Source organism: Neophocaena asiaeorientalis, unplaced genomic scaffold, assembly GCF_003031525.2.
Source record: "Neophocaena asiaeorientalis asiaeorientalis breed wild unplaced genomic scaffold, Neophocaena_asiaeorientalis_V1.1 scaffold581, whole genome shotgun sequence".
NCBI lineage: Eukaryota > Metazoa > Chordata > Mammalia > Artiodactyla > Phocoenidae > Neophocaena > Neophocaena asiaeorientalis.
Window position 1 is genome coordinate 3,113,079 of NW_020172732.1, and position 22,563 is coordinate 3,135,641.

At 36.1% G+C, this 22,563-nt stretch overlaps 1 pseudogene; it reads right to left on the reverse strand.

Annotated features, from left to right (window-relative positions):
* Positions 1 to 5,455: 5,455 nt before the first annotated feature.
* On the reverse strand, positions 5,456 to 6,109 carry LOC112396642 (60S ribosomal protein L10a pseudogene; annotated as a pseudogene).
* Positions 6,110 to 22,563: the final 16,454 nt, after the last annotated feature.

Consider the following 22,563-nt stretch of genomic DNA (forward strand, 5'->3'; position numbering starts at 1 on the left):
TGAATAATATCTCAGTGAATGAATGTGGTGGAAAGGGTCTCTGTAGAAAAACAGAGACCTTATCAATACATGAAAGTTAATAGGCAGGCAGCATACAGTCTTGTTATTACCCCTTGTGTCTAGAAAACAGCCAAGATGGATTCAAAATGCTACAAAGCAGCTGTGGAACTTTGAGAAAGTCGTTTGTCGTCCCACGCTGACTTAGGTTCTCCTCCTCTATATGCTGCATGTTTTCTGTGAATACCTGTATCAGAACTCTTCCCCCACTACTGAAATTACTCGCCCCGCCACTAACCTATAAACCATTCATGGGCAGAGATATCTTGTTTATCTATGTATTCTCTGGCTAGCAGTGGTGTTCTTGACAAACATTTGCTGAATTGATCAAAAATATTCATATCTAGGCCTGAGTTAAATGATCCATTAAAAAAAAAAAAAATGATCCATTGAAACCCTCTCCAAGTTGATTGAAGATGGCATAATTAACCTGTGTATAAAGATAAAATGACTCAGACCACTTGAAATGATTTAATATTAAAACAATAGCTTTCCAACGTAAATGTCCATTGACAGATGAATGGATAAAGAAGATGTAGAATATATATATATATATACACACATATACACACAATGGAATACTACTCAGCCATAAAAACAATGGAATAATGCCATTGCAGCAACATGGATGAACACAGAGATTATCATACTAAGTGAAGTAAGTCAGACAGAGAAAGACACATATCATATGATATTACATGTATGTGGAATCTTAAAAATGAGGAACTTCCCTCATGGTCCAGTGGGTAAGACTACACGCTACCAACGCAGGGGGCCCAGGTTTGATCTCTGGTTGGGGAACAAGATCCCGCATGCATGCCACAACTAAGAAGCCTGCATGCTGCAACTAAGAGTCCACATGCTGCAACTGAGAAGTCCGCATGCCCTAACTAAAGATCCCATGTGCTGCAACTAAGACCCAGCACACCAAAATAAATAAATAATAAATAAATATATATTGTTTTAATGATACAAATGAACTTATTTGCAAAACAGAAATAGGCTCAGACATAGAAAACAAACTTATGGTTACCAAAGGGGAAGGTGTGGGAGGGATAACTCAGGAATTCAGGATTGACAGAAACACACTACTATATATTAAATAGATAAGGGCTTCCCTGGTGGCGCAGTGGTTGAGAGTCCGCCTGCCGATGCAGGGGACAATATACTTCAATTCAAAACAAAACAAAAACAAGGAAACACAATAGCACTCAGTAAACTTCTCCTTAAATGGAAGTTTCCTCAAACATACCTCTCTCTTTTGAATTTGTTGGTGTCATTTTGGACTTAGTCTTTACTTAGTATTTTAATAGAGCCATATTTAAAAGAGAAGTGAAAAAAGAAAAGTATGTTTCAATTCTTAGCTACCACCACTCCCTCCAATAACTACATCATTTAATTTTTCTGTTCTTCAGTTTCCTGTTTAAAATGAAAATACTGAAGATAGGCCAAGTATTCATATAGTTTTTGTTTCTAAGTCAAATAAAAACATCTCATCTCATAATAAAAATATCTACATCTATTGTTATTATGATTGCCTTTAAATTGAGAATGTTCAACTTCTGTCTTGTAAATTATATTAGTTATCTATTGCTGTGTAACAAACTATCCCCCAAATTTAGCAGCTTAAAACAACAAGCATTTATTATCCCACATGGTTTCTGGAATCAGGAATCTGAGTGTGGCTCAGGTGGGTGCTTCTGGTTCAGGGTCTCTTGTTAGGTTGCAGTCAAGCAATCAGCTGGTGCTACAGTCATCTGAAGGGTTGACCAGAGCTGAAACATCCTTCCAAGACGGCTCACTCACATGGGGATTGGCAGAAGACCTCAACCAGTTCCTCACTGGTTTTTGATAGAAAGCCTCGGTTCCATGCCACATGGACCTCTTATAGGGTTGTCCTAGCATCCTCATAACTAGCAGCTGGCTTCCCCAGAGTGAGGGATACAAGAGGTCCAGGGCAGAAGCCACAATGTCTTCTATGAGGTAGCCTCAAAGGTGATATAACATTATGTCTGCCGTATTCTGATGGTCACACAGACAAACTCTGACGCAACACGGGAGGGGACTATACAAGACCATGACTGCCAGGAGGTAAGGGATCACTGGGGACCATCTTGGAGCCTGGCTACCACAGCAATAAAAATGAATATCCACACCAATGGAGCGGGGAAGAAATGATTCTTAGTTGTTCAGAGGGTGGAAAGCCAGAGTCCGAATGACTTCCTCAGAACTGAGATTAAACTCTACTAAACCACCTCAAATAATAAAGTAAGTAAGTGGATGAACTTGGGGTTCTGACTGCTTATTCAGGTTTAAACTTCTCCATTAAAACAACTCACCAAAAACATATTCATTTCCCCAACTTCACCTACAACTGCAGCACTTGAGGTTGGGGGAAAATCACATTTCTCCTACACAATAAGCAACATCAATAACCAAGACATAAAAATGAACCCCACCCATGGATATAGAAGTTAACAGACACAGACTGGATATTCAGTGGACAGCACTTAATTTTTATACCAGCTCTTTTCCACATCTTAGCTAGTTACACAAGGATCATATGAAACTAGATTCTTTGATACTCAGCTGAAGAGTACAAAAGTTTGAAACCTGTGGATTTGACAAATCCTCCTCCAACAAACAATAAATCTCCCTCTCCCCCAAAAGATAATTTTCCCTATACCCTACTTCCTATATCCTACCAGGTAAAAGGAAAACTGGGAATTGAGACCTGAGTTCTAGCTCCAGCTCTATTATTAACTTGCTGTGTGATCTCTAGCAAGTCACTTGACATCTCTGCTCTTCAACTTTAAAGAGGCAGAAGTGGATCAAAAAAACTCTTCCAGGGGCTTCCCTGGTGGTGCAGTGGTTGAGAGTCCACCTGCCAATGCAGGGGACACAGGTTCGTGCCCCGGTCTGGGAAGATCCCACATGCCGCGGAGAGGCTAGGCCCGTGAGCCATGGCCGCTGAGCCTGCGCGTCCGGAGCCTGTGCTCCACAACGGGAGAGGCCACAGCAGTGAGAGGCCCGTGTACCGCAAAAAAAAAAAAGGGCTAAAATAAATCCTATAATTCTGATTCATTTGTGCTTTCAGATGAACCCAGCTTGCTTATCCTTATCTACTGTCACTTGTGACTCTAACCGCATTGATTTCTTACTACATTGTGTCAGGAAGCAATAGGACAAAGGCCATATCGGAATTTATATTAGAGCTTTATCCACCCCACCCCTTCACAAAAATACTGCTGGAAAATGCTCTCTGATATTCACTGTGGGAAGCTCAGCAGAAATGAAAATACTCAGCCAGCAAGGTAAAACTATTCTGTGACCAATGGAACCAAATTGGAGGTAAATTTAGGTACGTGGCTATAAAAACCAATTTTAAAAAAATGGTTTTAACAACAATTAATGATTGCTTGTAGACAGAGACAGGAAGATGTCTTCCCCCAAAGGATTCACTCTTCACAAAGTTTGGCAGCTTGATGAAAGGCAGAGAAGTATGATTCCATGGCAGTAGAGGAAATGATACCCTCATCAGCTGGCAACCAATTTTCCTCAGAGGAGGGACTGACACAGCTAAGTCAGGCCAAAAGTTATGAATGTCCCTGAATTCCCATGGGAAAAGAGTGCAGTGCAAAGAAATAAGCCTCATCTATTGATCCTAGACAAGGCTGAAATAGAAAGGGAAGCCCTTTAACAATTTCCAAAGAAAGAATGGGAAAGAAGTAAGAAAATGAGGGAAAGAATAAAAGTAAGAAAAAGAAAGGGTCGAGAAAGAAAAGGACAGGAAAATGCATGAATGAAAGAAAAGAGAGCAAAAAAGGGGAAAACCTATCCAGGACTAGACACTCATCAAGGGAGCCCTGATTGTCTTGTTCAATAAGGACCCTCTACCACCTGCCAAAGTGCCTGGTATAGAACAGGTGCTCAGTAGATGCTGAATAAGTGAAAGAACGAGGATAAAGCAACAAACAAAGAACAGTTTGGAAAAAGGCAGGATATTCATTGGCTTCCAGCTGTGTACTTACTCCAGCCAAAAATCTCACAGCTGAACAATAGATGTGAGCAAATGAGAGAAGGTAAATGGATCAGTACAAATCTATTACCCCTCTGGAAAAAAAAGAATGAAAACACACGTCCTACTGCTACACACTTTGTCACTCTTTCAATTTTTCTTCTGTATTTTAATAATCTGTATCAGGTAAGTACCTCTTAAATATTTTAGGATCTCATGTTTCAAAAAAGAAAAAAATAACATTTTTTATTTGTATACCAGTTCAAAAAAGTTTAATCCAAAAGAAAAGCGTTTTACTTGGACATAGACACCATACAATCCTGTATGTCTTTCTTAGGGCTCTATCAGTATTTCAGTATTAAAATAAAATTGTGAAAAAAAAGCAACTGAGTGAAACAAAGAGCATTTAAATGTTTTCTAGGATTTTTATCCTTCTGCAGAGTAAGGTATCTGTTTACAAATTTGGTTCTTTTGGTTAAATACAGACACAAGATCAAATTACATTGCAGTTTGAATCGTCAGTTCATTCCCTTCCACAGATTATTTTAGATCTTGTTCTAACACAACTATCCCTTCAGGACCAGTCAGATTGCCATGGTAATTGCTCAGTGACCACAGTTGTTGCAACTTTGACACAGGAGTGACCACGGTTCTAGGTCAGCTTTCATTTCACTGAGAAATGAAGACACATTAACAAAAGTGGGACCACACACACACACACACACACACACACACACACACACACACACACAGAATCAGAAACACAGTATCTGTTACAGAGAGGAAATAGAAAGAATAGCATCCATTTCAAGATCTCATAAAGACTCAGATTAAAAACATTATTATTTTTTTCTTCCATCATTCCTCTCTTTTAAGAACATGGAAAAGGTCACTTCCACACAGCATTTTAATCAGATATGCCTTTCTTTTCAATGAATTATATTCCTAAGTGGAAATAAACCAGATAGCCTGTTAATAACCTATGCAATGTTTTTCAAAGTACATATTTTGTGGAAAATAAATATTTTAGAACAAGACTGAGAGATTAATTTTTTCTCAATAAAATGAATTTCAAATTATCTAATTTTATGTCAGCTTAATGTAAATATTTTAATAGAGAAAGTATAAACATGTTTATAATACAAGCCACCTTATGATGAATTGAAATGCATCTGTAAAATGAAAAAAATACACATACCAATTGAATCAGGCAACAAATATCAATAAAGACTGTTCCCTGACCACCCACATGCTAAGTAGAGCAGGATAAAAATGAGGTGAGACACTCAAGGATATATAATACAAAATCATATATATTCAAGCAGTAAGTTTTGTATGTTCACATTTTAATGGTGGGAGTATGGTTTATTAAGCTGTGGCTTAGTACAGGCGCTGGGGCTTGCCCATGGCACTCTTAATGTACAAAGTCCCGCCATTCTGCCAATTTTTCTTGAGCAATGACACCAGGAAGTTGACAGCTAAGTGGATGTTGTACACAAGCTCATCATCTGTCATCTTCACGTGGCCAACAGCCACTGCCAGACACAGCATCTTCTTCATCTGGAACTTGATTGTGTACTTCACTTCATCAACTTTGGCCACCATGTTCTCATTGTGGGTCAGCAAGGAAGGGAACTTGACAGCCTTATTCAGATCTGGGCCCAGATTCATGGGATCTGCTTGATCAGAAATTCTGAAGCCAAAAAGGCATCATACTTCTTGGCCAGCTTCTTGACCAGTTTCTTATTCTTGTTGAGTTTCTTCAGGGCCTCTATGTCCATGTGGTGGATATCCACAGCCTTGGCCTCATCACAATGCTGCTGGTCCCCCAGAACCCATATGGAGAACTTGGGGAGGGGAGTGGACTTAAGCCTGACAGTGCCCGAGAAGTGTTTGTCCTTCTGAGGGTCATAGCTCTTCAGGCTGATCTGAAGCTCCACTGTCTCCAAAAACATCTGGCACTTGCGCTGGTTACCGTGCAGGACTTCCCACGCTGTCTCTGTAGAGGGTGTCTCGGGAGACTTTGCAGTTCATAGTGCCTCGTGCCACAATAACCGGAAAAGAGGGAGGGAGCAAACTTTTAAATGAAGCAACATTACATCCTAAGAGGAAGCCAAAATATTAATTTTTAAATTCATTTGAGTAATTTTCCTTATGTGGATTTGCATTCTTATGTAGGGCTTCTCAATCAGTATTAATTAAAAATTGTAATAACTAATATTTATTGAGCACTTACATATCAGGCACTAACCTTAGCACTTTATATATATTATCTCATTTAATTCTAAAAATGCTCTTAAGTAAATAAATTACTTTCCCCACATTAATGGTGAGGAATGAGATTTCTGATAATACAATGATCTAAGATATCCAAAATTAACCATCCAGTACAAAGACACAGAAATGCTAGAAAAAATAAAATAAACATTATTTTTAAAGTATGACTGAGAAGGAAGGAGGGGAGGGAGGAAAAACTCCATCCATCCTAGGTGCCCAAAATGAAGAGGTAAGGTAGGGTGGAGCTTTAATTGCCTTGGAGAAAACTTGGTCCCAGTAACCTAAAGGGTTACTGGGACCAATATTCATGCAATTTTTAATTTTAATATTAAAAATATTTAATATTCATGCAGGAAAAAAGAAATGAGGATTTGGGTGTGCATGAGGAGCTAAGAATCCTTAGATAAAGCCAAGACCCTCAAATGGCAGCTCTTTCTGGTAAGAGATGAACTAGAAAGGAAATATGTTTACCAGGACAAGGTGAGAAAGGAGCTTGTCTATCTCTTTTCAGCTTTAAGTTGGAGGAAAAACCCTTCCCCCTAAATTGAAAATTTCAGGCCTGTGCCTCTCATAAACTTGGGGATAAAATGAATATAATATGCATGATTTAGGAAGCCTCAAATTGAGAAGTTAACACAATGACTGAGCTATGATTGGTGATCTCTCTGAAGCAACTGTAGAAGCAAAAGCAAAAAAAGCCTCAATAAAGGTAATCTCACAACAAAATATGTGAGAAAACAATACACATTGAGCAAGAGTCCACATCCAAGAACTTGAAATAAAACAACATTATGAAAGAGAATATGGAAAAAGGAATAAAGCCATCAAAAAGAAGGTACTATGAAAAAGAATAAATTGATTAAGGAGGAAAATAAAACTATACAACTTTATTTTTTAAATGTTAGTACTTTCAGAAATAAAAAATTAAACTCTTTAAAGTGAAAACTCAAGAAATGGGTTGAATGAAAGATTAAACCAGTTGAATAAAAGAATTAATGAACTGGAAGACAGATCTGAGGAATGAAGCACAAAAAGCTAAAAACTGGGAAAATGTAAAGAGACATGAAATATAAAATAAAGAACTCCAACATATCTCTGATGAGAGTTCCATAAGAAGGGAGAGGGTAGAATAGGAGAAAGGCAATATTCAAGAGATTATGGCTACTGAAATAGTACAACCACTTTGGAAAACAGTTTGGCAATTCTTCAGAAAGTTAAACATAGTTACCATATGTCTGCACAAAAACTTGTACATGGATATCCATAGCAGTATTATTCACTATAGCCAAAAAGTGGAAACAACTCAAATGCCATCAACTGATGAATGAACAAAATGTGTTATATCCCTACATGGGAATATTATTTTTCCACAAAAAGGAATGAAGTTCTGATACATGTTATAACATGGATGAACATTTAAAACATTATGCAAAGTGAAAGAAGCCAGACACAAAATGCCACATATTATATGATTACAATTATAAGGAATGTCTAGAATAGGCACATAGACAAGTCCACAGGGACAAAAAGTACATTACCAGATGCCAGGGCTGGAGAGAGAAAGGAATAGAGAGTGATTGCTAATGGATATGGGGTTTCATTTCCAGGCAATAAAAATGTTCTGGAATTAGAAAGTGATGATGGTTGCACAACTTTGTGAACATACTAAAAATCACTGAATTGTATATACATTTTAAAAGGGTGAATTTCATGGTATGTGAATTATATCTCAATTTGTTAATAACTTTAAAAATACAGTAGACAAGATTTTTTCAGAATTGGTGCACTCAAGACACAATGAGTCTCAAACAGGATAAGTGAAATTAAAGACACAATTAGCAGAGTGTAAGAAACCACAGAACACCAAAGATAAACAGAAATATCTTCAGAATAGCCAGAAAGAAACACAAGTTATTCACAAAGGAAAAATAACTAAGCTGAAAACAGACTTCTCAACAGCATAAAGAGAAGCCAGAAGAAATTGAATAATATATTCAAAAGATCAAGGAAAAGTATCTGTGAATGCAGAATTCTATAATCAGCTAATTTATTATTTTTAAATGAGAACATAGTAGAGATATTATCATTAGACAAAGACTTTGACAATATATGTCAAATAAATCCTCATTTAAAGAATTATTTAATACATATTACAAAAAAGAAGAAAAATCAAACCCAAAACTTTAAGAGAAATTCAAAAAAACAATGAAGGACAAAGAAACTGGTAAATATGTGGGTAACAGTGAAGAGGAATTGATGATACAAAACAAAAATAATACTGCTAATTTACAATCAACGTGGAACAAAAAGTACATGACAATCACATGTGCAATGGAAGAGAATGACTAAAAGTGTTCTATGGTCCCTTTATTATTTGAAAGGGAGTTAGACATATTGATTAATATTGACATTATTAAGCCAAATATGCATGTTTAAAGTTTACATGTGTGTCAAAATGAGGAAAAATCAATCAACCAAAACCAACCCAGAACTAACATAGATGTTAGAATTCTTAGATAAGAACATTAAAAGAGTTATTATAACTGCATTTCATATATTCAAAAGGCTAGGGAAAATGTTAAACATGTTAAGTAGAGGCATTAAAGGTACTAAAAAAAAACAAATCAAACTCCTAGAGATTAAAAACTGCAATATCTGAAATGAAAATTGTATTGGATGAGATTAACATCAGATTAGGCATTGCTGAAGAAATCACCAGTGAACTTGAAGACACAGCAACAGAAATTATCCAACAGTAAACACAGAAAAAATACTTGAAAGAAAGAGAGAGAGTGAGAGAGAGGGAAGGAAGGAAAGAAGGAAGGAAATAATATCAATAAGTTGTGTAACAACTTCAAGTGACCTAGTATATTTGTAACTGGAATTTCTAAAAAAAGGGAGAGATAGAAAAAATATTTGAAGAAATACTGGCTAAAAAATTTCCAGATTTGATGAAAACTATAAACCCACAAATCCAAGAACTTCAACAAACCCTAAGCATATAAATATAAACTACACCGAGGCAGATTATAATAAATTACTCAAAATCAGTGATAAAGAGAAAATCTTAAAAGCAGCTAGAGAAAAAAGTCACATTACTTAGAGGATGAAGATAAAAATAATGGCAGATTTACCCATCAGAGCAAATGTAATCAAGAAGCAGGCAGAAAAACATCTATAAAGTACTGAAAGAAAAAACTATCGAACTACTATTCTATAAACAGGAAAAATATCTTTCAGAAATGAAGGTGAACATTCATAATAGCCAAAAGGTGGAAACAATCCAAATGTCCACCAATGGATGAATAAATAAACAAGATATAGTGTATCCATACAATGGAATATTACTCTGCCATTAAAAGAAATAATGTACTGATACATGCTGCATTATAGATGAACCCTGAAAATATTATGCTAAGTGAAAAAAGCCAGTTACAAAAGACTACATGCTACATGATCCCATTCATATTAAAGTCTAGAATAAGGAAATCTATAGAGACAGAAAAGTGTTGTGGTTACTTAGGGCTTGGGGAGGGGGGAAACAGAGGGCTGGGGAGTGACAGCTAAGGAATACCAGTTTTGGTGAGTCCCTGGTAGTCTAGTGGTTAGGCTTCTGGGCTTTCATTGCCATGGCCCAGGTTCAGTCCCTGGTCAGGGAACTGAGATTCCACAAGCTGTGCAGTGCAGCCAAAAAAGGAAAAAAAAAAAAAGAATATCAGGGCTCTTCAGGTGATGAAAATATTCTAAAATTGACTGTGGTAGTAGTTGCACATAATTGTGAAGATACTAAAAACTGTTGAACCGTACACTTTTTTCTTTTTTTAAGATTTAATTTTATTTATTTTTGGCTGCATTGGGTCTTCATTGCTGTGCGCAGGTTTCTCTCTAGTTGGGGTGAGTAGGGGCTATTCTTCATTGTGGTGCATGGGCTTCTCATTGCAGTGGCTTCTCTTGTTGCGGAGCACAGGCTCTAGGTGCATGGGCTTCAGTAGTTGCAGCACATGGGCTCAGTAGTTGTGGCTCGCAGGCTCTAGAGCACAGGCTCAGTAGTTGTGGCACACAGGCTTAGTTGCTCCGCAGCGTGTGGGATCTTCCCAGACCAGGGATTGAACCCATGTCCCCTGCATTGGCAGGCAGATTCTTAACCACTTTGCTACCAGAGAAGTCCTGAATTTACACTTTAAATGCGTGAATTATGTATGTGAATCATACCTCAAAAAAGCTGTTTTTTAAAAATGAAGGTGAAAGAAGGACTATTTCAAACATAGAAAATCTGAAAGAATTCATCACAAGCAGACTTGCACCACAAGAAATGTTAAAGAAATGTCCTTTAGAGAAAAGGAAAATCATACTAGATAGGAATATGGACCTACTCAACAGATAAATAAAGAGCATCAGAAATGATAACTATGTGAGTAAATATACTTTTTTTCGTATTTAAATCCCATTAAAATATAAATAAAAATAGTAACAATGTGGTATGGGGTGTATAACATGTAAAAGTGAAATGTATGACATCAGCACAAAGGCTGGGAGGGGAGCAATGGAAATATACTAATATACTTATATAAGGTGCTTATACTAAATATGAGTGTAACTTGAAATAAACTGTTATAAATTAAAGATGAACACTATACATTCTAAATCAAACACTAAAATAAAGAGGAAATTATAACTAATAAGATAATAAAAAAATTTAATCATAAAAAACACCAATCCAAAAGAAGGCAGCAAAGGGGGAAAAGGAGAACAAAGAAAGATCAAATAAGTAGCAAGCTGGTAGATTTAAACCTAATCATTATAAATAATCACATTAAATGTAAATGGTATAAAAACTCCCAGTTAAAAGGTGTAGGTTACCAAATTGGGTAAAAAAGCAAACCCAACTATATGCTGCCTACAAAAAACCCACTTTGAATATAAAGATATAAATAGGTTAAAAGTATAAGAATAGGAAAAGTTATTCTATCCTAATAGTAGTGAAAAGCTGGGGGGGCTGGGACTTCCCTGGCTGTCCAGTGGCTAAGATTCCACACTTCCACTGCAGGAGGCATGGGTTCAATCTCTGGTTGGGGAACCAAGATCCTGCATGCCATGTGGCATGGCCATTAAAAAAAAAAAAAGCTGGAGGGCCTATACTAATATCAAAATAGATTTCAGAACAAAACTATTACCAGGGGTAAAGAAAATTATCTCATAAAGATAAAGGGGTCAATTCATTAAGAAGTTAGAAATCCTAAGTTTATGAACCTAATAACTAAGCATCAGAATATATGAAGAAAAACCTGATTGAACTGCAAGAAGTAAATAAGTCTACAATCTTTATCAGAGATTTCAATATCCTTCTATCAAACTTGATAGAATAACTAGAAAGAAAATCAGCAGATATACAGAAGACTTGAAAAACACTATCAACCTATCTGATCTAATTAACATTTATAGAATGCTCCACCCAACAATAGCAGAATACACATTGTTTTCAAGTGTACATAGAACATTTACTATGATAGAGACCATATTCTCAGCAATAAATGTCTTCATATATTTAAAAATATTCAAGTCATACAAAGTAACCACAATGAATTAAATTAGAAATCAGTAACAAAAGGACATGTAGAAAATCTGCAACCACTGGGAGACTAAACTTCTAAATAACCCATGGGTCAAAGAAGACATCAAAAAAGAAATTAGAAAGTGTTTTCAACTATATAAAATTGAAAATACAGCATATCAAAATCTGTGGGATGCTGCTAAATCATACTCAAAGGAAAATTTATAGCACTAAAACATCTATATTAAAAAAGAAGAAAGATTTCAAACCAATGACTTCAGCTAGGAAAAACAAAGAGCAAATTAAACCAAAAATAAGCCAAAAAGGAAGTAATAAGGATCTAAACAAATAAAAAACAATACAGAAAATCAATGAAACTAAAAGATGGTTCTTGGAGAAAATCAGTAAAATTGATAAACCTCTAGCCAGACTGATCAGGAAAATTTAAGAGTATAAAAGTGAATGAATTAGAAGGGTGCATACCAACCCAGATAAACCTCACAAATGTAATGCATAATGTAGAGGGGAAAAGAGCAACTTGCAAAAGGATACATACAGTATGATTCTGCTTAAGTTCATAAACATGTAAAATGCGTGTGTGTTCGTGGGTGTTGTGTGTGTAATATACACAATAAAAGTATTTTTAACAGAGCAACGTAAATACAGTTTTAAAAACTCAGGATTGTAATTATCTCTGGCAAAGATCGTAGGAGATGGTTCATTGAATGCTTCAATTGAGTTGTTGACATTTTTTTTTTAAACCTGTGTGTTGGCTATACAGTTGTTCATTTTATTGTTTTTTATGATGTATATGTACATTACATATATTCTTTTGTATATATAAAATATTTCACAATAAAAATTTCAATAAAATGTATAGGTAACCAGTAAAGGAGAACTGAATATATAACTTCCAAAGCAACAGCAAGGAAAGAAAAAGAATACAGAAAACTTAAGCAAAGCAATAGAGAGCAGAAAAAGATTGAGGCAAGGAGAAGGAACAAAGAAAAGCTTAGGTAACTATAAAGCAGGAAATGAGATGATGACAATAAATATCAAAAACTGCAATTAATATAAATCAACTAAATTTGCCAGTAAAAAAACAGAAATTCATATTGAATTAATAAAACAGAACTTTACATGTATATTTATAAGAGAAACACCTAAAACATAAGAAAATATCACAGAAAGGTTTAAAGTAAAGGAGTGGAAAAGTTATTCCACTCCAATTCTTACCAAAAGAAAGCTGATACAGATTATTAATATCAGTTAAGATAGACTTTAAAGCAAATATGCATAGGCACAAAAGAGAATCTCTACATAACAACAAAAAGATAAATTCACCAGGTAGCTCTAACAATTCTGAATTTATACGCACCTAAAAACATGGCCTTAAAATACAGAAAGTAAAAATGCAGAGAAGTACTGCCAACCCTACCATTATGATATTAAATTCTAACTCACTTCTCCCAGCAATGATACAGATGTGTGTAGCTATAGACATTCTGAACAACACAATTTATATGCTTGAGCTAATGATACAACTCTGAATTCAATTGTTACAGAAAACACTTTCTCTTCAAGCACATATGGAACATTTAAAAATAAATAAATACCAGATACTGGACTACAAAGCAAATTCTAATAAATACCCAAGAATCTGATGCTACTGAGATGAAGAAACTGAAATTTCACAGAGTTTAAGTAATTTTCTCCAGAACATACACTTAGTTAGGTAGTGCATGGTTGACTCCATGGTCTCTAACAATAACCACTATATTATACCATCTCTATTAAATGTTTAACTAAAAATTTTATGCCCCATAATATAGTACATTTATTTTTTCTACATTATCTCTGACACACTTGTCTCTGTATAGGCATTCCTAATAACAGAAGCATTCTATTTTACTAGGAAGCTGTAATTTGAAATATGGGTAATTTTAATGGGTTGTGTAAGCATGCTAGACAGAAAAAACCATATCAACAAACAAGTCAGAGAAGTAGAATTATGGGAAGGTAGATCGGGGCCATATTGATAACAGTTTATTCACTGGTAGAGTATAAAAGGTTATTAGGGAAGTGTCATGTTTTAGAAAATAAATATGATTCACATAAGAAATAAAGATCCTTTCAAAATACTACTTGTAAACTACATCATTATATTTAAATTGACTTTCATTTGTTCTTGAGATATTTATCTCAAGAACTAGCATGGCAGTGTAGAGATAAATACATATATATATATGTAAACATTGGTCAAAGTATTTCTTTTTGTTGGCTCTTAGATTTGGCCTCAGAATCTTTCTCAACATAATTCTCCTACCAGCTGTGATCAACTGATGAAACTTTTTGCAGGGCCTGGTACTGTAACAGAAAGCAAGATTAGGAATTAATGTCCAGCACCAGCTCTATCACCTACTTAGCTGTGTGATCATAAACAACGTACTTGGTACCTCTAAGCCTTGGTTATAAAATGGGACTGATGATATTTGCCTTACAGGATTATATAAAATAATGTAATCAGTACCTAGCCCAAATAGTCATTTAATAAATGTTAGTCTCCCTTTTTTCTATATTGCTATTGAAGCTAGTACACAGTATGGGCCCAGCATATTCATAATATTATCTTCCATAACTATAAATAAACCCCAATTTAAAGAACTCATGGAGGGACTTCCCTGGTGGCACAGTGGTTAAGACTCCACACTCCCGGGGACTTCCCTGGTGGCTCAGTGGTAGAGAGTCCACCTGCCGATGCAGGGGACATGGGTTCGTGCCCCGGTCCGGGAAGATCCCACATGCCGCGGAGCGGCTGGGCCCGTGAGCCATGGCCACTGAGCCTGGGCGTCTGGAGCCTGTGCTCCACAACGGGAGAGGCCACAACAGTGAGAGGCCCGCGTACCGCAAAAAGAAAAAAAAAAAATGTGCTTTAAAAAAAAAAAAAAAAGACTCCACACTCCCAATGCAGGGGCCCGGGTTCGATCCCTGGTCCGGGAACTAGATCCCACATGCATGCCACAACTAAGAGTTCACGTGCCACAACTAAGGAGCCTGTCTGCCACAACTAAGACACAATGCAACCAAATAAATAAATTAAATAAATAAAACAAAGAATTCATGGCATGCAGATGTCTTAGGAGCATAGCATAACAAGCATACATCTTCTTCAAGTCTCCGTTCAAAAGTCACTTTAAGGCCTACCATGACAACCCTGTTTAAAGTTGTACCAATGTCCTACCCCGAGCACTCCTAATTCCTTTACCCTGTTCCTCTTCTCCTTAACACTTCTTTCTTTCTAAGGTAATATATCAATGGTGTTATCTTTTATTGTCTTGATAGAAAGTTAAGCTCCACTAGAGCAAGCATCCGTATCTGCTTCACTGATGTACCCTCAGCACATAGAACAGTGCCTGCCCTATGACAAGTGCTCTTTAGAGATTTTTTGAATTATTACTCTCAAAGCATAATACACATTTAGGATGAAGTTTACCATTAACAATAGTGAATATAAATCCATAGTTCAAAAACTCTTTCTTGATAAAAAGTTCTTTGGCCAATTTCTTGTCAGCTCCAATTAGACTACCAATGTATTGCTTTTATTTTGTAATGTGTTGGAGAAGAGCTCTAATTAGATCATAATTATTTTTATCTTGTAATGTGGCTGAGAAAGACCACTACTAGGAGGGGAGAAAAGTCGGTACTACAATTTTATCATTAGTAATATCTTCAAAGTTTCTTTGCAGGAATCTTTTCATGCTTAAATTATATGTACAGTTTGTCAGGTTGTTTTTTTTTAAGATGTTGGGGGTAGAAGTTGATTAATTAATGTATTTATTTTGCTGTGTTGGGTCTTCGTTTCTGTGCGAGGGCTTTCTCTAGTTGTGGCAAGCGGGGGCCACTCTTCATTGCAATCCACGGGCCTCTCACTATCATGGCCTCTCTTGTTGCGGAGCACAGGCTCCAGACGCGCAGGCTCAGTAGTTGTGGCTCATGGGCCTAGTTGCTCCACGGCATGTGGGATCTTCCCAGACCAGGGCTCGAACCCGCGTCCCCTGCATTAGCAGGCAGACTCTCAACCACTGCGAAACCAGGGAAGCCCTGTCAGGTTATTTTAATTTAACTACATAATATCATCAATAAATTAACTTAACCCAACAAATGCTAACTACAATAACGTCACAGTAAACTGGAAGCAAAACAAAGTCCCCAGAAACCCTCTGTATTGTACAATTCCTACTCTCATCTCTCAGAATCCTTCATCTCCCTTGGTTACACCTTCCTCCACTTAGGAGACTACTGTTTTAAATAACCAAAGCAAAAGAAAGAATAAATTATATACTGCCCTTAATGTTGAGAAAAGTAGCAAATCTGGGTACCTACCCCACTCTACATCACAGAATATTATTAGATTTTTATGACAAAGTAAAGGTTAATTGCATGAATATCCTGTTTAGTCCTGGTGGCAGGCTGGGGGGTGGGCGGTGAGTTGCATTCCTGAGATAGGTGTGCAAACTAAATCGGCCTATATGTAGTTGTTTTAGCATAGCCCCTGTGGAGATGCTTTGTAAGTCAACAATTGTTCTCTTCAAATCCCCTGAAGTCACTACATCCCTTAGGTAACAGGTATCCTCTGCTACCTCTCCTACAACTATCTATCAATCCTGCGAGACCTCAGTGATGTTTATAATGCCCTTCACAACGTCAAAGAGCTCCACCAATCCTTAAAGGCCTCTGGCTGTTCCTTATTCTCTTACCTCTACCCTTCACTTGAAGACAACCTCAAGCTGCCTTAAAAATGCATTTTAATACCCAGTATGATACCCTTCCTTTGAGACTTTGTAACAAAATACTATTCATGTGTATCTTTTGTCAGCCAAGACAGATTTGCCACAACACAGGATAAGCAGCAGAGGGAGACCTCAGCGGAGTACACCCGTTTCAAAACACTCGACTCAGGACAGCAGGATAAAGAGCTCTGAGAACAAGAATCGATGACCAGGGTTCAGATATCCCGAGAGTTCAATAGCCAAGAGTGTATAACAGCTCACAGAACTTGGGGGTGAGGAGTTCTACTTAAATTCCAGTCAGATGCATTATATTCATATGGATAATATCTCAGACACAGAGAAAAGCAGCGTTAAGTAAAGCTGCTCTCTTTCCAGATGAGTGTTGTCCCTCTGAGAGTTAACATTGGGAGGTTATATGTTTATTTTCAAATGCTCAAAACGTTTTTAGAATCCTTTTTGAAAAGGCCTTTGCAGACTAAAGCACGTTCTTTTGATCGTCCTTAAGGGTAAGAAGCTGTCATTATTTGAAGCTGGCTCTTATTTTAGACAATAGCCTCCAAGAGAAAGTTGTAGAAAAGTGGATAATCAAGCCAATACTAATTAGGGGTCAAAAGTTAGATGTGAGTGTAAAATGATGGGACTGATTTTCTTCTGACGGTTAACTATAACATTAATTTTGTAACAATACTTCATAATTATTTTGGAGTACTTTACAGAAGAGAACTTGGAAATGATACATGGTATCACAAAGAAAACGTAGAGGGGGAAGAAAAAAAAACAAAGCATTTAAATTATAATATTCATTATTTACAATAATCAAAAAACATTACCAATAGCTCTTAATTATCAGCTATTGTACCCGTTTTAAGGATTTATTTGGCCCAAAATAATAAGCAAGATTTAAAATATGTATATACACAGACTCATACATACACATATATATAGGATAAGGAAAGTTTTGTTATAACGTAGAGAAATATGTTTAAAAGTGTGAAAACATTTATATAATTGGTATCGTTAATGTTGTATCTTAAAGCTCGCCTTGAGTACTTACGTAAAATTATGCACCATACAAAGCTAACCCATTTCTTGATATGCCATCTCCAAGAAAACCTATTTTCTCATTCTCATAACATCAGTCCACTTTCAACCCGGTTTAATATTAAAACTTTGGTATAAAAGACAAAAGAGAGGTATTTTCAATATATATTTTTTTAAACCTTTCTAAATATTTTACATACTAGAACATAACCTCTAGAAACCCTGATTTGGGATTAGGGTTTACTTATAAATTAACATGTAAAAGTTAAGGTTTCATTCAAAATATTTTCTTTGAAAAATATATTATAAATCATTAAATAATATATGTCAAATATATAGCTGACGGTATTGCTCTGATTTTGAAAAGTTAAAATGTATTGAGAGTTTTTTTTAATTCTCTAGGAAATAGCTTTATTAATTAAAAGTCTTAGTTTCCTTTTGTCTTCTTAGTATTTAAAATCAGAATTGCTTCAAATTAAGATCAGAAAGAATAATCTCCTTCAAGTAGTAATCATAATTATTTAAATATATTAAGCTGGAGAGAATTGGGAGGTTGATAGATATAATAAATGTTTCACCACAGTGTATTTTACCATTCTTCAATTTTAGATTTTTCTTCAACATATATTATACAGTGACGGCATTCAGAATAAAATATAACAAGATTGCACCTTAGTTTTCAAGAAACCCCTCTTTTCTAAGAAATCCTTATGTACAGCATCTTAAGCCTTATTCCAAACATTTTTTATGCTTTGACTGTAATTGATACAAGTGCATCCTGAAGCTACTGTGAATGCCGCTTTTTAAACTGGTGCTGGGTTTAGTGTTTCACTTCCACATTTTATCAAAGGACACCACCCGCACCCTCCCCACCCAGTTAGTCAGGACAGCCGTATAAAATGCCTTCTGAATTGACCACACTTAGCCGCAAATTTAAATATCTCTAGTCTTCTTTTAACTTCCTAACTGAGATATCTTATTCAAAATAAAGAAGAGAGAATTTCAAATTACCCCATGGTTCTATACAAAGCCTTCTGCCTAGAAGTTTAAACAACGTCATTTTGCATCATAGTGCTTTCTTAACTGTTGTTTTCATTGATGTAATTTATGCAGTATCTTTCTTCTGAGCTTTTTCATCAGGGTTCATAGTCATCTCTGCCTTCATAGGAAGGGGGTAGAAGGAACAGAATCATCATTTTCCATTTTACAGACAAAGAAACAGATCCCACATCAAGATAGCAATAGAACAAGATTGGATTCTTCATCTCCCCATCCAATGCTCTTTTAAAACTGCCTCTTAATTCTTTAGGCCTCCATATAATTTGTTAATAAATTTAAGCAGCTGAGAAAGTCAAGACAAACGAGCCCTGGCTGGATCTACAGATAATTTCCTGCAGAGGGCTATGAACTTCAAGCCTACTGCATAACACTTCCTAACTATTTTAGTCCTGGATGCCTCCCAAGGGTCTGGTGACAATCATATCAAATTGAGGATCCGCAGTGTACTAAGGATCACGCTAAACACACACGCACTCATTTATACTTGGAACTTTTAACAGGATTCTTTGCCCTTAACTTCCTAATGTTTAAATCTCACTTATCCTTTCAAAACAGGGAGCAAATGCTACCTCCTTCAGGAAGTCTCTCTCTTAATCCCCCTCACTCCTCCCCCTGAATCCCCCAGAGCTAAAAGAAATCTCTTTTCTGAACTCCCAGGAGTACTTTACTGGTATCTTTTCGCCCACTTAACACATTCTCCTTTATAATATTTTATGTATCTTAACTCTGCTGCTACTCTGCAAGTTCGTTAGGTTAGGATCCATATCTGAGTCACTTAGTACGACTTCAACACACGCTTTCTAAAAGCCAATCAGTGTATTATGGGATAGAGAGTAGAGAAATTAAAATAAAATGCTGGGCATTTCCAAAAGGAAAATTACCAAAGAAAACACATGCACTCTTGAAAAGGGTGTTAGAAGGCTGGATAATAGTAAAGGGATACACAGTAGTTAAGGTAATACATGCTAATTAATTAGATCTTGAAATTTCATTTGATGCAATCCAAGTATTCCAACCAAGAACCTCTCATTATGTTACTGTTAACAGGACTGATCTGAGAATGGCTATCCATTTTTGTATGTGTAACAAAATCCAAACTCCTTTCCATGGCCTATAAGACCCTCTATGATCTGGCCCTGGCCAACTTCTCCAGCTGCATTTCCTGTCCCTCTTCCACAAAAAGCTCCTGTCTAAATAGCCAAACTTTTTTTTGCCTCAGGGCTTTTGCCATTTGGGTCATTCTGCCACCTGGAACACAGTGCTCACCCCCCCTTCCCTCCTCATCACCCACCAGCTACCCCAAAACTCTTACATAGACTGGTTCCTCATCCTTCGGATCTTAGCTTAAAAGACCAACCAGGCAACTCTATCTTAAAATGTCACCACAGGGTTTCCCAGCTACTATTTTCTATCATAACACTTTGTTTCCTCCTTCATCACAATTTATACTTTTTTTGTTTCTGAACTTGTCTATATTATCTGTCTGCTCTATCAGATTCTATGGTCATGAGAGCAGGAACCAACTGTAGCTAGTATGGTTACCACTATATACATAATACCTGTTATAAAGTAGGTTCTCAACTCGTTTGCTTGAATGAATGAATGAATGAATGAACAAATAAAATGTCAAATACATGCCAAATATACAATTTCAAACTGAATTGTATAAGGTGACTTCAGTGTCTAAATAACCTTCAAGCTCAAATACTATAATGATTAAAACACTAGACCTGGGTTCAAATTCCATTTTTAACTGCTTACTAGCTGTGTCACCTTGAGTAATTTCCTTAGGCCCTCTAAACCTCAATTTCTTCAAAAAAGGGACTAAAAATAGTATTTACTTCTCTGAATTGTGAGAACTGAATGACAAAATTCCTCCCTCCCTACTTAGCTATTAAGTATTCAATAAAAGGTTGATATTATTTATATTAGAATTTATTGTCTCCCATTGGTTGTTTGTTTCTCATTTGTTTCACTTAAAGCAACAATTTTACATTGATGAGGTTATTTTTAAAATGTGATCTTGGCTCGAGGGTCTTCTAGAAACAATTTTACACCAAAGAGGTTACTTTTTGAGTTTTTGAGTTTTTTATTTTGTTTTGTAAACAGCTTTATTAATGTACAATTGGCATGCCATAAACTGCACTGAAGTTATTTTTTAAATGTGATCTTGGCACAAAGTGTCTTCTAGAAAACACATGATAAGGAACGCTAACCAACAACGTTGTGTATAACTTTCCACACTATATGTAGACAGGTATGTCAAGGCTGGAGAAATCTTTAGGAAACACCATGTTGAGATTTATTAAACAAATATTTACTGGGCACCAGCTTGTGCCAGGCAGTGTGCTAGGAGTCAGGGATATATCCATGAATAAAATGGACAAAACTCCCTGCCTTCCTGGAGTTGACACTCTAATATTATTTGCTGGAATGCAAAAGGATATTAGAAAATTTGTAAATTTTTTCAAAGGAATTCTTTTAAATAGCCGTACACTATGCTTAAAAAAGCAAGTCTGTAGATCCATCTGTCACATGAATTGAGTACATCTAAAATAAAAGACCAACTCTACAACAGGCTTAAAGTGTACCCAGCAAGGATCCAATAGTCATAACCCAAGTTACAGCTGTTTCATTCTGTTAACAGGTTATTCTATGAGATAGTTCCTAGCTACAACTTCTTCCACTCCTGAAGCTAGCAATGATAAAAACTGTCTTTCCATCTTTCAACCTGTAAGATCCCAGGTCTGAATACAATGGAAGGAAGAAATAAATGCTATAATATGAAGGAAAACATGAGAGGGAGAGGACTCAAACAAAATTAGAAATGAAAAAGGAGAAGTTTTACCAGGCACTGCAGAAATACAAAGCATCATGAGAGACTGCTACAAGCAACTCTATGCCCATAAAATGGACAACCTGGAAGGAATGGACAAATTCTTAGAAAGGTATAACCTTCCAAGACTGAACCAGGAAGAAATAGAAAATAAGAACAGACCAATCACAAGTAATGAAATTGAAACTGTGATTAAAAATCTTCCAACAAACAAAAGTCCAGGACCAGACGGCTTCACAGGTGAAATCTATTAAACATTTAGAGAAGAGCTAACACCCGTCCTTCTCAAACTCTTCCAAAACATTGCAGAGGAAGGAACACTCTGAAACTCATTCTATGAGGCCACCATTACCCTGATTCCAAAACCAGACAAAGATACTACAAAAAAAGAAAATTACAGAGCAATATCACTGATGAACATAGATGCAAAAATCCTCAACAAAATATGAGCAAACAGAATCCAACAACACATTAAAAGGATCATACACCACGATCAAGTGGGATTTATCCATGGGATGCAAGGATTCTTCAATGTATGCAAATCAATCAACGTGATACACCATATTAATGAATTGAAGGAGAAAAACCATATGGTCATCTCAACAGATGCAGAAAAAGCTTTTGACAGAATTCAATGCCCATTTATAATAAAAACTCTCCAGAAGGTGGGCATAGAGGAAACCTACCTCAACATAATAAAGGCCATATATGACAAACCCACAGCAAACATTATTCTCAATGGTGAAAAACTGAAAGCATTTCCTCTAAGATCAGGAACAAGACAAGGATGTCCACTCTTGCCACTATTATTCAACATAGTTTTGGAAGTCCTAGCCATGGCAACCAGAGAAGAAAAAGAAATAAAAGGAATACAAATTGGAAAAGAAGAAGTAAAACTGTCACTGTTTGCATATGACAGTATACTATACATAGA